Below are 18,558 nucleotides of genomic sequence, written 5' to 3' on the forward strand. Positions count from 1 at the left end.
TAATCACAGACTGGTCGGGGTTTACCTCTGAAATGACAGACAGTTTTGTAAAAATCACCATTAATTGTAGAAAAATCATTTGGAGATGTGCAAGTAGTCATTTTAAAGCTAAGAGTTTGAACTACTTGCACCTGAAACAGTTTTGAAAACTAAAATTTTTAAGTTGACCAAAACAGTCCGTGATTAACGTCCATCTTTTCTGATGCAATCTGTTAGAAAAAGTTTAATTGTGTTCTTGATGATTTTACTTGTATTACCCCTTTAAAACTTAAGAAAAACATGTGAATGTATGGGTATGAACTCACCTTATGTGGTTTCAGTAGATGAAAGTGAGAGAGAGGAAGTGTTCAACTCAAGAACACTAAGAAGATGTCTTGATGATTCGAGAATCTAACACCGAATAAGATGGAACTTGTGTAAGATATCAATGATTTGAGTAGAATGGAGTTTAATAATTATGTGAATGATGAAGATACTTACTAATTGAAGAAAGAAATCCCTGGAGAGGGCCTTGAAGTTCTTGAAGTTGAGAGAAAAGATGAGAGAATTTTGGAGAGTGTTCTTGGTTGCTAAGTGTAGAATGAAAGAGTTTTTATGGAGAATGAGGAGAGAGGATCAATCCTCCAGCTCTTAGAACGTGGGAAGAGCTGGAGATTGGCTGTAAAGGTCCACTAAGGAGACAAGGGGTAGTGGGAAAGAGTGGCTGATCATAGAGTGAGGTGGTAGTGGGTTGCTTTTGCCATAAATTAAGGAAAAGCAAATATTCCCTCAATAATTAGTTCAATCACCAATTCTTTTAATATATTTTATAAAAACCCTGGAGATTTATATATTTTGGGGCCTTAGTTTATAAAATAAAGTTTTGGGTGAAAATCCCACGTTAAAATAATGAAAAACGGAGTTAAAATGAAGTCGTAGTCGAAAAACCGGTAAAAAGGGCCTGACTTCGGACCTCGCTTCGGACGGACCTCGCTTCGGACGGACCTCACTTCGGACGGACTTCACTTCGGACTTCGGACTTCGAACACTTCGGACCCTTCGGACACTTCGGACACTTCGGACTTCGGACACTTCGGACCCTTCGGACACTTCGGACACTTCGGACCAGAGGTTTCGGTTTCGGATCCTTAAAGCTATTTTACTCGTTTTTATCCCGTTTCAAGCGATTTTTGACCCGGTTAAGGGTCGAGATGACCCAAATGATTACAAAAAGTTAAAGTAACTTTTGAGAGAGATTTGGGAGAGATTTGGGAGAGATTTCAATTAGAAAGAGATAGAGTGAAAACGATTTAGAGAGGTTTCGTTGGTGATTAATTTGAGTGTCCGGCTTCACAACGCAAGGTTCGTAAACCCCATTAAACCGTGTTTTAGTGTCGTACACAATCCCGATGATTGTGCAATAGTGTTTTATCGCTTTGGTTCGTTGTTTAGCACTGTTAAGGCTAAGGAAAATCAAACACATGAACTTTCCAAATGAGGATTTCTCATTAAAATAGCGAATTGTATAGTGATTACATAACGTAAACCCTAGCATACAAGGGTTATTGGAGTTGACCGGTTTGACTTGTTGACTTTGAATTGACCGAAATTTGACGGTTGTCACAGAATAGATGGAAAGCAGTGTCGGTAAAGGGACTTGGTGAAGTTGAAGCAATCCTTGAGGAAAGTAAGGATAGATATGGAAGGTAGTATGGGCCCGTACTACTGAAAGCAGAGGATCTGTACTCGAGTCAAGGAGGGCCAAGATGGTACCAGGAAACTTGGAGAGTGTGCGAGGCCTCTCGAGATTATGTATGATCCTGACATTTATGTGTTTATTTTCAGTATGGCGATTACGCGACATGGAGCAGGAAGTTCAGGATCTGGGTCAGGATTAGGATCAGGCTCGGGTGCGGGATCCGAGCAGGTTGATGACAACCTACACGGGTTCATCGCGTCGGAGATCACTAGAGGTATCCTTGAGTCGACCCCTATCATCTTCGGGTCGATCAAGGAGGGAATTATCGAGTTGATGGAGGATCGCCTCCAGGCATTTCGGAGGGACTCGACGCCCAGCCAGTCGGGTACGCGCACCCTGTCCTTCAAGGATTTCAGGGGAAGTGGTGCGTCGGACTTTCATGGGGTGAAGGACCCCATTGCTGCCAGGAGATGGATCGCAGACATTGAGTCTGCGCAGTTGACGAGCTTCTGCCCGGAGGGGTCGAAGGTCCACTTTGCTGCGGGATGTTTGAGGGATAGAGCTAGGGATTGGTGGGAGTCAGTTGGTGACTCGCTGGGAGCCCCAGCCATCAAGGCTATGACTTGGTCGGATTTTGTGACCAGGTTCAGGGCTGAGTTTGCGCCAGCGGTGGAACTTCAGCAGCTGGCTAGGGAGTTTCTTGATATGAGACAGACGACCGAGACAGTGGCGGAGATCACCGCTAAGTTCCGGGAGAGGGCCTTGTTTGTAACACCCGAAATCAGAAAGGTCAAGAAAGGAAAGGAAAACCATAAGTTAAAAAGTGTCGACTCGTCGAGTCCAGGGAGGAACTCGACGAGTCGGAGCGGGATCCGGGTGTAAAGTAAGTGACAGACTCGGCGAGTCGGCAAGTGGACTCGGCGAGTCTGGTCTGAAGAGAAAAAAAACCCTAAATCCGGGACTTTGTGCACTATTTAAACGTCTCATTCTCTTCCTTAGGGTTCCTTTACAGTCTCTCTCACCTAGAATACCAAACCCTAGCCGCCATAATCCTTTTTGGAGCAAGATCTAGCTTTGGTGAAGGAAACCTTGAAGATCAAGAAGCCTAGATCAAGGAGACCAGAAGAAATCCGGATTATACTTCAGTGGGAGGTCATTTTGGAGGTAAGGAATCGTTATCCTTGGCCTTCTCCTTTCTATTTCAACATTCTTGGAGTTCTAGGGATTGGTTAGAGAAATATTGATGAGATCTTGAAGCATGAGTTAGATCTGGAGTTGAAACTCCAGATCTGAGTTCTATATGAATCATTGATGCAGAAAGCCTTTCTATTTGTTATGCAAAAGCCTTTCCCCAAGAGTTAAGTCCCTTTCTAGCTTGGTTTTGGTATTATGAGACAAGAAGCACGTAAAGGTAGCAACTTTATGTTGCTAATGGACTCTAGGAACCCAGATCTATTGTTTGGAGCAAAGGAGTAGCTCTGCGACTCGAGATTATGAGAATACACGAAAGGACTCGGCGAGTCTGGGAGATGACTCAGCGAGTCGGGCTAGATATCAGACTTAGAGTCGCGTAGGAACTCGACGAGTCACATGGGTGGACTCGGCGAGTTGGATGAAGATAGGCAGGAACTCGACGAGTTGGAAGAACAACTCGGCGAGTCTGTTGAAGATTGCCTTGGACTCGGCGAGTCTGTTCTTGGACTCGGCGAGTCTGGTCGCAGAACCTCAAACCTTTCCTGGTTAAGCCTCGAATCAGTGAGTCAGGAGGTGACTCGGTGAGTTGAGCAGGATGGGACTCAGAGATCGTTGAACTCGACGAGTCTTAGGGGTGACTCGGCGAGTTGAGTCGCATTATGAGAATTTCAGAATATAAGGACTCGACGAGTCAACGGGCTGACTCGGCGAGTAGAGTCAGTCTGGAGGGTTGACTTTGACCAGGACTTTGACTTGACTAGAGTTGACTTAGTTTGACTGTTGAAGGGCAGTTTGGGACTAAGTGTTATATTTGGTATTAGTAGATTGGGGAGTCATTGGAGTAGCAGTGCGGGAGTTGTTAGATAGTAGTCAGCAGGGTATCAGCAAGAACTCCAGCAGTGCAGGTGAGTCTTCCTTCCAGTAGGAGCGGGTCTACGGCCACAATGCCGACCCGTTTAGTTAGCAGTAGTTCCGGACCTCGGTCCGATGCAGTAGTTGGATTGCTTGATGTCTTTGTGATTCAAGCATGTTTTGTGTTATGTGTTCCGGACTTCGGTCCGATGCAGTATACAGTATATGTGCTTATGCTAGTTGATATGTTTATGCTATGCTATGTTGAGTTAGTTTCCGGACTTCGGTCCGATGCAGTAGTTAGTATGTTTGATGCCTTCGTGGCTCAGACAGGATTTATGTGTTATGTGTTCCGGGCTACGGCCCGATGCAGTATACAATGTATGTGTTCATGCTAGTTGATATGTTTATGCTATGCTATGTTGAGTTAGTTCCGAACTTCGGTCCGATGCAGTTAGTCCGAACTTCGGTCCGATGCAGGGGACAAGGTCCCAGTCAGTTCCAGACTTCGGTCCGATGCAGGGGGCAAGGCCCCAGTTAGTCCGGACTTCGGTCCGATGCAGGGGACAAGGTCCCAGTCAGTTCCGGACTTCAGTCTGATGCAGGGGGCAAGGCCCCAGATAGGCTGGACCTCGGTCCGATGCAGTGGGCAAGGCCCAGTATGTGCTTTATATGTTTGTATGGTATGTGGTAGTTTGGGAGAGCTCACTAAGCTTCGTGCTTACAGTTTTAGTTTTTGGTTTCAGGTGCTCAGTTTTCAAAAGAGGAGCTCGGAGAGGTTGCAGTGCACACACCATAGTCAGTTAGCCTGGGATGTTTTACTCTGATAATAAGTTTATGATTTGAATTAATACTATGAAATTATGTTACGACTTATGAAACGGTTTTTATAAATATGGTTTTAGTAATGTTTTAAAAGAAATTTTTAGTCGTGAAAATTGGGTCGTTACATTGTTGGTACCTCAGTACGTAGGGGATCAGGAGATGTGGAAGACCCGCTATCATGATATGTTGAGGGATGACATTCGGGAGCATGTCAGCTATTCTGCTTGCCCGACTCTGGATTCCATGATTGCTAGAGCGAGGGAGAGAGAGATTGATTTAGAGCACCTCAGGAAGAGGAAAGTTAAGACAGGGCAGGTTGTTGGGGTTTCAGGGAAGAAACCCAAGGGATTTGACGCTAGGTCGAAGGGCCAGCAGGGCCAGGACCGCTGTGGGAAATGCTGTAGGTCACACGAGGGAGTCTGATGCACTGGGTCGGGATCAGGCTGTTATAAGTACGGCAAGACTGGGCATTTTGGAAGGGATTGTACTACCCCTGCCCCCACTGTTCAGATGTCAGACCTGATTTGCTTCCATTGCAATCAGAGGGGCCATAAAAAGGCCAACTACCCCAGGTTGACAGCAGCAGCAGCGCTAGTGGTGGCGCCAACTCCAGCGGTGACACGGGTTATGGATGGCCGGAAGGTCAAGCCAGAGGCTCCAGTGGTGAGGAGCCGAGCTTTCCAGTTGACACCCGAGGAGGCACACGCCGCACCCGATGTGGTGACGGGTATGATTTCTTCCCTTTAATCTTTTATGTTATGTCGCTATGATTTTGATATGTTATATGTGTGCTCTGTTTAGGATCGTTCCATGTGAACGGTATCCCAGTTCATGTGTTGTTTGATTCGGGTGCTACCCGATCGTTTGTCTCTCTTGCGCTTAGCAAGAGGTTTCCTGAGTCCTCGGGCATGTTAGATTTCCCTCTAGAGGTCGAGATTGCGGACGACCGGTCTTTGCGAGCATCAGAAGTTTTCAGGGACTATGTCCTGAGGTTGTACGAGGAGTGCTACTTGGTGTATTTGGTCCCCATACCTTTGCGGGGAACAAGGTTATTATAGGTATGGATTGGCTAAGCCCCAATGGGGCGGTGATCGACTGCGTGCAGCAGTTGGTGCGGATTAGAACCCCAAGTGGGGGAGAGCTGGTGATTCAGGGCGAGAGGCCACAACAAGGACCAGCCTTATGCTCAGCAGCGAGGGCTAGGCGCTACCTCCAGCAGGGTTGTGCAGGATATGTCGCCTACGTTATGGATACCCGGGAGGCGGGTAAGACGACGGTGGGCAATGTGCCAGTAGTATGAGAGTTCATGGATGTATTCCCCGAGGAGTTGCCTGGGATACCTCCGGAGAGGCAGGTAGAGTTCAGGATCGACCTAGTCCCTGGTGCGGCCCCGATAGCCAAGGCACTGTATCGGTTAGCTCCTCCTGAGATGCAGGAGTTGTCCACACAGCTGCATGAGCTGTTAGACAAGGGATTCATTAAACCGAGCAGTTCAACCTGGGGAGCCCCGATTTTATTTGTAAAGAAGAAGGACGGGTCGCATCGGATGTGTATAGATTATCGGGAGCTGAATAAGGTAACGGTGAAGAACCGTTACCCACTCCTGAGGATTGATGACCTCTTTGACCAGCTACAGGGAGCATCTTGGTTCTCCAAGATTGATTTGCGTTCAGGTTATCATCAGATGAGGGTCAGAGAGGAGGATGTGTAGAAGACTGTTTTTCGGATGCGTTATGGTCACTATGAGTTCGTGGTGATGCCTTTCGGGCTCACCAATGCTCCTTCCGCGTTCATGGATCTCATGAACCACATGTGCAGACCGATGTTGGATCGGTCTGTGATAGTTTTCATTGATGACATCTTGGTTTATCCCAAGACGCGAGAGCAGCATGAGGAGCACTTGTGGGAGGTTCTGGATACTCTGAGGAGGGAGAGCTTGTATGCTAAGATCTCCAACTGTGAGTTCTGGTTGCGCGAGGTGCAGTTTCTTGGGCACCTTGTCAACCAGAACGGGATTTCGGTTTACCCGGCCAAGGTGGAGGCCGTGATGAGGTGGGAGATTCCGAGGTCTCCATTTGAGTTTCGGAGCTTTCTGGGACTGGCAGTCTACTATCGGAGATTCATTCAGGACTTCTCCAAGATAGTCGTGACCTTGACCCGGCTGACGAGGAAAGTCGTGATCTTTCGCTGGGGGCCTGAGCAGCAGGCCGCGTTTGAGACGTTGAGACAGAGATTGTGCGAGGCGCCAATTTTAGCCCTGCCGGAGGGCAAGGAGAATTTTGTAGTATATTGCGATGCGTCCATCTCAGGTTTGGGCGCGGTATTGATGCAGAGAGGGCATGTTATCGCTTACGCTTCGAGGCAGCTGAAGCCTCACGAGGCGAACTATCCGATGCACGACTTGGAGCTGGGGGCTGTTGTTTTCGCCCTCAAGATTTGGCGCCATTACCTCTATGGGGTTCGTTGTACCATTTACACGGACCATAAGAGCCTGAGGTATCTCATGGACCAGCCAAATCTAAACATGAGGCAACGTCGGTGACTTGATGTGGTAAAGGATTATGATTTTGAGATCCTCTACCACCCGGGGAAGGCCAATGTCGTGGCCGACGCGCTTAGCCGCAAGACGGCGCCGATCAGGGACATCTTTCTGAGGATGACAGCCGTGACTCCGCTGTTGGAGCAGATTCGGGAGGCCCAGCAGGAGGCCATAAAGGAGGAACATCGGAAGAGCGAGCGAATTATGGATCAGGTTTCCTCCTTCGACTATGACGGTCGTGGATTGTTGACTCTTCACCGTAGGGTGTGGGTCCCATATCATGGAGGTGTGCGCCAGGTATTGATGGAGGAGGCGCACAAATCCAAGTTTTCTATCCATCCCGGTGCGAAGAAGATGTACAGGGATCTTCGTCTGGATTATTGGTGGCCGTGTATGAAGAGGGGCGTAGCTTGGTTTGTGGAGAGGTGCCTGACCTGCAGGAAGGTCAAGGTTGAGCACCAGAAACCTCACGGCAAGGTCCAACCGTTGAATATCCCGCTGTGGAAGTGGGAGGATATTACTATGGATTTTATTACGAAGCTTCCCAGGACCGCGCGTGGAGTGGATTCAATTTGGGTCATCGTTGATCGATTGACAAAGAGCGCCCATTTTATTCCGATTCAGGAGAGCATTTCGGCCTAAAAGTTGGCTGACATCTATATCAGGGAGGTAGTGGCGCGGCACGGGGTGCCAGTTTCAGTGATTTCCGACAGGGATGTACGGTTCACTTCCAGGTTCTGGAAGAGGTTTCATGAAGAGCTGGGTACTCGTCTGCACTTTAGCACCGCCTTTCACCCGCAGACGGATGGTCAGAGCGAGCGGACCATCCAGACTTTAGAGGATATGATGCGGGCGTGTGTTTTGGACTTCGAAGGTAGTTGGGATACTTACCTTCCACTGGCGTAGTTCTCCAATAATAACAGCTATCATGCGAGTATCGACCGTCCTCCTTTCGAGATGTTGTATGGGAGGAAGTGTAGGACCCCGATATGCTAGGGTGAGGTGGGTTAGAGGGTCATGGGGAGTACCGAGGTGGTATTCAAGACGACGGAGAGGATCCAGCAGGTTCGGAGTAGGCTTCAGACTGCTCAGAGTTGGCAGAAAATTTATGCCGACAAGCGTCGATCGGACCTGGAGTTCCAGGTCGGGGATATGGTGCTCCTGAAAGTGTCGCCTTGGAAGGGCGTCATTCGATTCAGGAAGCGGGGAAAGATGGGCCCCAGATATATCAGACCCTTCAGGGTTGTAGCCCGGGTGGGCAAGGTGGCATATAGGCTGGATCTGCCAGCCGAACTCAGTAAGATTCATAGCACTTTTCACATCTCTCAGTTACGGAAGTGTCTGGTGGACGATTCGACGGTGGTACCATTAGAGGATATTCAGGTGGATGACAGCCTGAATTACATCGAGCGGCCAGTGGCGATCCTTGACAGGAAATCGAAGGATCTGAGGAACAAGAGAGTGGAGCTGGTAAAGGTGCAGTGGCAGGACCGCAATGGCTCGGAATGGACCTGGGAGCCGGAGGACGAGATGAGGGAGAATTACCCCGAGCTATTTCGGGACCGAGCAGTAGACTTCGAGGATGAAGTCTAAGATAAGTGGGGGAGATTTGTAACACCCGATTCCTGGTATGCCTTTAATTCAAGTATTCTTATGTTTTCTCTAGGACTCGACGAGTTGGAGGCCCAACTCGTCAAGTAGAGTCGTGATCCGCGGGAAGTTTAAGTAGTCTACTCGACGAGTCGGGAGACCGACTCGGCGAGTAGACGCTGTTTGAGTGAAACCCTAAATTGAGGGTTTGCACCCTATTTAAACACATTATAACCCATCAACTCAGCCCCCGTCGTCCAGAGTAAACCCTAACTCGAAACCCTAGCCTTTTTTAGTGTGTTCTTGAGCCTTGTGGTGTTGCTTTGTGTGATTGAAGCTTGAAGAATAGAAGGAGGCTTGTGAGATCAAGGGGAAACAAGAAGATCCAGAGTTTTGAGCATATTTCCAGCTTATTAGAGGTATAAAGCCGAAACCTTGTCTATTCATTGTCTAGATCTTGATTTTGGACTTTTTCTTCATCTTTCTAAGCCCTAGTAAGGATGTATTCGGGATTGAGTATAATAAGTGAGTTTGTGCTTCAGATCTAGGGTCATTGAGGGTCCTTTTGGCATAAAGGTGCCCACTTTGTCGCCATAAACACCCCATGCATCTTGTAGACCATCTTTTATGGCTTTTTGAGCCAATGATCCCATGCATGTGCACCAAGCTTGTGGCTTTACGAGTAAAATGGACATTAGGAGGCCAGATCTATAGTTTTGATGTGTTAAGACCCATTTAAATCGACTGTATAGTAATGGTCAAGGATGGACTCGGCGAGTCGTTCTTAGGACTCGACGAGTCGGGGTGTAATGACCACCAAATCCCTTCTGTCGATGGACCAGATGAGAGTGTGTAAGGTCCCTCAGTTGTTTGGGCTCTTAAGGGACCTGGGAATCATGGGACTCGACGAGTGCTAGAACAAACTCGGTGAGTCCAAGGCAATCTCCCAATCTTTGAAGATGGACTCGAAGAGTTGTTCTTACAACTTGGCAAGTCATAGACTGGACGCACTCATTTGCTGAAGATGAACTCGACGAGTTCAAGGAAGAACTCGGCGAGTCGGTTGAAGATTGACTGAAGTGTTGTTGAAGGTGAACTCGTCGAGCTCTTGCTAGACTCGACGAGTGGGGACGGGTTTGTAGTATTCTGTGGACGAAGGGACTCGACGAGTTGGCAGACCAACTCGGCGAGTCTGGTCAACCAAGGAGTTGACTTGACCAGGGTTTGACTTTGACCTGGATTCGAGTTGACCCTTGTAGGGGTTGTGAGTACAAGTTGATTACTTAGAGGGGTTGTCGTGTAGGGATTGAGGAGTCGAGGAGAGCCGACTTTCACACCGAGGGTAGTGCAGACACTACACGACTTGGAGGTGAGTTTCCTTCTAGTAGGGGTGGGTCTACGGCCACAATGCCGACCCACCAGCAAGGGTGTTGCGTAGATGATTGTCTTTGTGATAATCATCTAGGATTGATGTGCGATATGATTATTGTGCTTGATATGATCATTGTATTTGATATGCTTGTTGTGCTTGATATGTATTAGTAATAGCAGGGGTGGAATAGTCCCCAAATACCGGTTGAAAGATATCGAAGGGGAGGGTAGCTCCCGGATACCGGTTGAAAGATACCGAAGGGGAGGGTAGCTCCCGGTTACCGGTTGAAAGATACCGAAGGGAATGGTAGTTCCCAGTTACCGGTTCAAAGATACCGAAGGGGAGGGTAGTTCCCAGTTACCGGTTGAAAGATACCGAAGGGGACGATAGTTCCCAGTTACCGGTTGGAAGATACCGACGATTATGCATTATTTGGTATGGGTATGATGGGGGAACTCACTAAGCTTTGTGCTTACAGTTTCAGTTTTGGTTTCAGGTACCTCTTCGTCTAAGGGGAAGTAGCCGGCGGTGTAGCAGCGCATCACACACACATATGGTTTCCGCATGTAGATTTCTGGGATTGTACTCTGATTTTTATTACTTTTGATGATATGGTTTTCAGACACGTTGTTATGGTTTATATAAATTGATATGACATTGGCAATGTTTGGCAAACTATTTATGAATCTTGTATTAAAAATAAATAAATAAATAAATAAATAAAAAAAAATTGGCTTCGAAATTTGAGATGTTACACAAAATTTATGACCTTTTAATATTTATTTCGTAATTAATGCATACACCAAAAACAAGATTATCCTACTTCACATACTTAGAATTGCCTTTTCGATGGCAGGAATTTAGATTTGGGGCTTAAGGGCGTTAATTTTTTCTTCTCTGCACAATTGACGAACTTTGAAATCTCATTTAACGATAGGCATGGGTTTGACTTCAAAAATTAAGGAATTTTTTAATTGAATTAAAATTTCCATGACAATTGTTTTGTTTTGTGGGTAGTGTCTAGTTACCGACCAGTACCATTTCTGAATTTTTATTTCCATTGATGTAATATTTTTTGTAATAATTTCAATCTCTCGACATACATATTATTTATAAATTTGTAACAGTGTAGAAAGAACATTGGTGATTAGGCCGATTAATGTTTCAAATTTTGATGTTTGTATAACTATGAACTGTCTATATTTGTTTATTGTAATTTAGTTTTTTCAAGATTCCCTGCAATCTTTATCTTTTTCGCAATTGGAATCTGTCCTATTTGAACCAAGGGAAAACAACCAGACGTTGGGAAACAAAAAGAGACAAATACCTCATCGGTTGGCACATCAAGACCAACAAAGAAAATGAAATAGGTATGCAGATAACAAATCATTTGTGAAACTTTACAGAAATGTTTTCCAGTGATCGTCCCACCAAACACTTTATTAAATACCAATTTACCAAACATAAAGTATTGATATGTTCATTTCCACATTAGTTGTTATGTTTTTATGGTACTAAATCTAAAAGGCCAACAAGCAACTACATTTCCTCTCTAATAGTTTATCTCAATCATATTATTAGTTGTTACATGTGATATTATTACTCAATAATGTTACATTCCATATACTTATTTTGTATTTTTTATCACGCGTTTAGAATTAATAACGTGACTTTCACTTATTGAGGTTTATTCATGTGTTGTTATAGACGGTACAATCAACTAAAACATAATACCCATATTCAATCAACTCTTAAATAGTCAACCATCTGTTTCAAAACTCAGATTTTTAAAATTTGTACATGTGGTTACTTTGAATTCAAGATTTATATCGACTTTTCATGAGTGTTTATTCAAATTCAGAATTACGTTTGCTTATTTATAAATCAGAGTTTTGTATATTGATTCTTGATCTATTAATGACTAATCCATATATTTTCATGGGTGTTTATTCAAATTCAGAATTACGTTTGCTTATTTATATTTCGGAGTTTTGTATATTGATTCTTGATCTTCTAATAACTAATCCATATTTTCATTGATGTTCTGTGGTGATCACATATCACCTAACATCAAAGGGATGGGGATGTTTTTTCACTGACATATATTAGAGGGGAAATTTATCAATGTCGTCATCTGTACTATCGTCACATGTCTAGAAAACGAAATTGAAGAAGTGACTAAATTAACAAAATGAACAACTGATTCTTGAATCAGCTTCAACCTGGGTTCTACTTCTGTCATCAGCCCATGGGTCGTGCGTGCGTGCGTGCGCGCACACACACACACTAATAATTAATACCACTCATTGAACCGGAGATCATTGATAAGCAAAAATATATAACCATTAGAATAGTAGTGAAACCAAACAAAGGTATAGTAGATCCATTCATATATATGAACTAGAGACAAACCAATATATCAAAAAAAAAGAACCAAATAAATCACTTAGAGAATTTCAGCCTCTTCTCAGAACCCAACCCTTGTCCAGGTTCACCAGTTGCTCAAGGGTTACAAGAGACCATCTGTGTTCAGTTTGAGCAAACAGCTTTTGGTTGAGAGAGTCTATGATTACACTAATGTTCCCAAACCTAAACACTTGATGGCCATCTTTCATTCTTCCCACTATAGGCATAAACAGCAAATCATTATCTTGTGCATAAACTCCAATAAGTTCCTTCAAACTCATATCAACAATACCAACACCACCAGAACCTGGTTGCTGTCCCTTTGCTGCCTGAGGTTCAGAGTGGGTCTTGATGTTTTCTCTGAAACCTGGATGGACAACCTCCAAGCCTTCAGCCGCCTGGTTCATCATGTTCAGACCAATATTAAGCCAGTATCTTACATGCTCATTCGACAGAAGCTGGGGTGGGATAAGATCCTTCCAACCCAGGTACCAATTTATAACTTGTTGAAAATCCGGCTTTGAACATAACCATTGGTACAGAACTTGTAGCCACTTGTTAAAAAACACGTCCATTATACGAAGCATGTGATGAGTCGGAATCGCACTAGCCCAAGTCCGGACCCAGTAAAACTGGTCAAGCTTCTGATCTGCTGGATTGACTTGGAATTCATGCATGACTGCCAGCAACTTTGGAATGATGTATCGGACCATCGTCTGTTCCCAGCTTGTCGGGTCAAAAACAGTCTTCCAGGGAGACAATATGTAGTAAGCTGACATATCACTTGGGTGCCAAGCATGAAGAACATTTTCTAGACGATTCCTTATGGTATGATGCAATGTCTGGAGCTTCTGCCCCAGCAATGGCAGCCATGGATGGACCCACGAATGTATTGGTATGGTTTCCCGACGTGGGTCCCACGAGTCGACAGCAGACGCTAACTTTGGCATGACAATGTTGTCAAGTATGGTTTGAAGAGCAGAGTGAGGGAGTAGTTGTTCCCAAGAATCTAGGAAACGGAGTAAGGGTTGAGGGTCCCTAGCTTGCATGGTGTTGGTAGCAGATATCCTTACAGCTGGGAACACGGCTTCCATAAAAAGCTGTGTGTAAGATATCTCATTTCCTTTCAATAAATCTTTCCATACCGACATAACATTCAAACCGTGTAACGGGTTTTGCAGTGGGTCCCATCCTTGGAAGACCCTACTCAGCAAAGGCAAGGCAAAAGAGGACGCGATAATAGCCAAACCAAACAGCTTGTACTCATCAAGATATTGTCTCTGTAAGTCCCCGAATGACATGGAAACAGACTCTAAAGTCAATGTCCCTAACAAGCTCTCCTTTGTCAACCGTTCCACCACATACACCATCTCTTCCATGCTATCAAGTTGTTTTTTCTGACGGGTGGCATCATCTTTTAGCTTCTCCTTTTCTTTTTGCAAAGTCACAACCGTCTCTCTCTCTTTTCTCAAGTCCCACATAATCTTCTTCATATCAAGTTTAGCCCAGGCAACAATCAATCTTATATTATGTTGGATGGGGCTTGACTTTTCTTCTTCTTGTTCTTCTTCGGCATTCAGATTCTCTAAACTTGTCATCACCCGAACTTGTGGTCCCCTCATGTCAAACACTTTCTCAACAACATCCAACCCTTGTTCTTGCTTCTTCATCAACAGCTCCTCTGCGGTTATGTACTCTTTTTCCTTCTTTTTTAAAACACCTTGTTTTAACCACGTCTTCTCTTTTTGTGGAAAAACCTTAATCTCCTCGATTGGTTCCTGCTCTTTATAATCATTGAACCCAATTCCCATATTCTTGGGACGCAACTTTACTTCAATCGGAGCAACAATACCTTGTGCATTCTTCCCTAGCCCACCTCCTCTATACCCCATCTTCTCAAGCAACTTCATTCCGATACCTTTTGTGTGCTTCTCAAACACACCAACGTCTTTTCCAAATCCTAATTTACTCGACTTCTTCTTGTTTAATGATCTGGACCTCTCAAGTACACCAACGCCTTCACCATCTTTTTTGTTATCCTCTTTGCTGCTGTCATGATCCATTGGCATCCTGGACACATCTTTCCTTCGTTTTTCCTTGGAATCACTGTCGGTGTCAAACATACCATACAACACATCGTGCTTACGCTTCCCGTAGTTTAATTCTTCCTCCATAAACCTTTACCCACTAATTCTTAAATAAACACTCACGTCTCAAACACAACCAGAAACTAAAAAAGAAAAGGTCTCAGACTGGGCACAAGATTCACGATTTAACCAATTACTGCTGAAACGTTGAGTTGCCCCCTTGCAATTTGCGCAGGAACGAGGGCGAATTGGGTGGGGAGATCAAACAACTGATTTGGGAACACCGTGAGATGTGGAACTTGGTCTACAAGGAATTGGATTGAAAGAACTCATTTAAACCCACAAGCCACAAGATATATACATGCAAACGATTTTATAACTTGATAAACACGCACTTACCAAGATTAAACCCATCTAATATATCTGACGTAATTAAATTCGACCTAAACTATTATTATCAGAAAAACAAATAACCAAATTTGTTTAATTTTCTTAAGGTTTAATTCTTTTTTTTTGAAAAATACATGAAATATTCTAATATAATATTACACCGTAAATATTCTAATGTGATTTTTAAAATGTTAAAATATTCTAGTATTCTACTAGATTTGTCATATATGTAAAATATTCTAATATTCTACAAGAATATTCTAATATTCTACTAGAATATTTTACAAATATTTCAAAAAACAGTAATTTTTTTTTGGATAAAAAAATGAAGAAAATAATATTATAAAATTTTTTTTTGAAAAATTTTCAATTATTTTGCATTTTAAAAATATTTTTTATCTATAAAATGAGTGGATAGGATTGCGTCTCCTCATCTCACAAACTATGGTGGTCTAACACGAAACTAATCATTTATATATATAAACAAGGGTCCTGTTAGAGCTACTATTTCTATGGTGCAAAGCAATAATGATTCCGATAAGAACGATGCAGTGGATGAAATTAAAGAATACTATGATTGTAGATATATTTTTGCATGTGAAGCTTCATGGCGGATTTTTAAATTCGATGTTCATTATAGATATCCTGCTGTGATTAGACTACCTTTTCATCTTCCAGATCAACAACAAGTTGTATATGAGGCAGACGATGACATTGAAGATGTTCTTGACCGAACTTCAATTGCTTCTTCAATGTTCACATCTTGGATGAAGTGTAATGAAATCAATAAAGAAGCACGGAAACTGACATATGTTGAATTTCCTACAATGTTTGTTTGGCACCGTTAAGATCTGATTTGGAAGCCAAGGAAAGTTGGATATGCGATTGGTAGAATTCACTCTGTTTCACCTAAACTCGGAGAAGCATATTTCTTAAGAATTCTTTTAAATAAAGTGAAAGGTCCTAAATCATTCGAAGAAATTCGCACAGTATGGTGAACTATGTTCTTCTTTTAAAGATGCATGTTATAATCTTGGCCTTTTAGATGATGACAAAGAATTCATCGATGCAATTAAGGAAGCAAGTCTTTCTGGATCTGGTTTTTATCTACGGTTCTTATTTTCTACGATGTTATTGTCCAGCAGTTTGTGTAAACCAGATATAGTTTGGCAAAACACTTGGGAATACCTGTCAGATGGAATTCTTTACAATCAACAACAGAGATTAAAGTCTCCAAGTAATATAACTTTATCTGATTATTATTAAAAGAGTATCATATACAATTTCAGTATAAATTCAATTATATTTTATGTCCCAATCAATTAGTTTTTTTATACGTTCCAATTAATAAATTATTTTCCGTATAGGTTTATCACTAAACGAAGATCAACATAAAAACTTGACTTTGTTTGAGATAGAACAAATTTTACTTCGTAACAATTCCAGCCTTAAAAAATATGGAAAGATGCCTTACCTAGATGTTGATTCTGTTTCATCTTCAAACAGTCGTCTTATTACCGAGGAGCTAGATTATGACATTCCAAATTTAAAGAACGATTTTGATCGGTTGTTTGTTGCATCAACAAACGAGCAACGAGACATTTTTCTTGATATCATGGATGCAGTTAAACATAGTAGGGGAGGTGTATTCTTTGTTTATGGTTATGGTGGAACTTGTAAGACATTTCTTTAGAAGACAATTTCTGCAGCAATTAGAGCTTAAGGTGAGATTGTTTTAAATGTTGCTTCAAGTGGGATAGCTTCATTATTATTGACTGGAGGCCGGACAACACACTCTCGGTTTATAATTCCCATAAATCTAACTGAGGATTCTTTTTGTAGAATAAATCCAAAGAGTGATCTTTCCAGTTTAGTAAGAAAAACCTCATTGATCATTTGGGATGAAGCACCCATGGTACACAAGCATGCATTCGAAGCTTTAGATCGAACTCTGAAGGATATATTAAAGTGTGCCAATCCTACAAATTCAAATATTCCATTTGGAGGGAAAGTGATTGTCTTTGGAGGTGATTTCAGACAAATTCTACATGTTGTTTTAGGTGGCAATAGACAAAACATTGTTAATGCTTCTTGAAGTTCTTATTTATGGCAACAATGCAAAGTTCATAAATTAACAAAAAACATGAGGTTAACAGTTGGAAGTGATCAATCTGCTAATGAACAAATAAGGGATTTTGCAACTTGGCTTTTAGACATAGGAGAAGGTAATTTTGGTGGTCCGAATGACGGTGAAGCAATTGTTGATATTCCAGAAGAGTACCACTTTTAATAAAAAATGTTATCAAAATCAGAGTACCACTTTTAATAAATTGTTTATGCTTTATAAAAATCAGAGTACCACTTTTAATAAAAAATGTTGCGGAATTTGTTCCTAGTAAAACATGATAAATACGTTATCAAGGGTTTTCCGAAGAAAAATATTTTTATTCATTTTAAAACATTTGGGATGTCATCGTTAATACAGAAACATAAGCATAAACAGAACTTATATTCATTATCACTAGTGATTTATATCTCCTTAATCTCTCAGTGTAATGTGACTTCATATCAACACCTGTGATATAAATAAACTGAGTGGGCCAGGTTGGGAAACCTGGTGAGTACATAGGGTTTTCAACCCACAATAATATAATTATTATGTTTAATCATCAAACAGTTAACCCAATTACCCATCCCCATTATCTTCTTTACTCTTAAGGATCTACCTAAGAATCAGCTATTCCTCGTTCATTTATTCCTAAGGATTATCCTAAGGAATTGGCACGAAGTCCATTGTCACCGGGTTTAGGCACTAAGTCTGCATAGTCGCCAGGGTTTATACAACATGCACTAAGTCTGCATAGTCGCCAGGGTTTAGGTACTAGGTCTGCATAGTCACTAGGGTTTAGGCATCAAGTCTGCATGATCGCCAAGGTTTAGGCACTAAGTCTGCATAGTCGCCAAGGTTTAGAGTACACCGGGTGAACACATCGTTCACAACACCTACAGGTTGCGAGCCTGCTAGTGTTCCACTGGACTGTCTAGAATAGTCTGTGGTTGTCATCCATACTCTGCTAGATGACGGGTCCATCATTTGGGTAAAAGGCTTCTCTCATTGTTCACCTCTCACCCTTATCTCATGGTCTATATCACCTCTTATCTCATCATCCAACTCATATTTCATCTACCCATGTTTTACCCAACATATTATGTAGATATAAATACATATACAGTTTAAATCATATAAAACTTGTTCCAAGCCGTGGGGAAGAAGGTGTGGCCCAGATTGCGCCACGTGTCACTCGCAGATTACCCCAAAAACTAATTATCTTCTAAAATCCGTAACTTTCGCATACGAGCTCCGTTTTTGACGTTATTTATATCCACGCGTAGGTAAAAACAAGATATACAACTTTCATTTAGACTCCGTCGGCTAAATTTTGACCGATCTTAAATTTAACAGTAGGAGGAGATTATACTGTTAAATGTCCGCGTAAAATTCATAACTTCTACATACAGACTCCGTTTTTGTCTGTCTTTTTATCGTTGAGTTCCTATTAATGAGATCTTCAACTCTCATTTAGGTAGCGTAGGCCAAAAACTGCTCGATCTAAAATTCTAGTTT

At 42.7% G+C, this 18,558-nt stretch overlaps 1 pseudogene; it reads right to left on the reverse strand.

Annotated features, from left to right (window-relative positions):
• Nucleotides 1-12,473: 12,473 nt before the first annotated feature.
• LOC145158050 (septin and tuftelin-interacting protein 1 homolog 1 pseudogene) lies at nucleotides 12,474-14,630 on the reverse strand (annotated as a pseudogene).
• Between the last annotated feature and the right edge of the window lie 3,928 nt (nucleotides 14,631-18,558).

The sequence above is a fragment of the Lactuca virosa genome, chromosome 2 (assembly GCF_052849685.1).
Source record: "Lactuca virosa cultivar CGN04683 chromosome 2, Lactuca_virosa_CGN04683_v6, whole genome shotgun sequence".
Taxonomy (NCBI): Eukaryota; Viridiplantae; Streptophyta; class Magnoliopsida; order Asterales; family Asteraceae; genus Lactuca; species Lactuca virosa.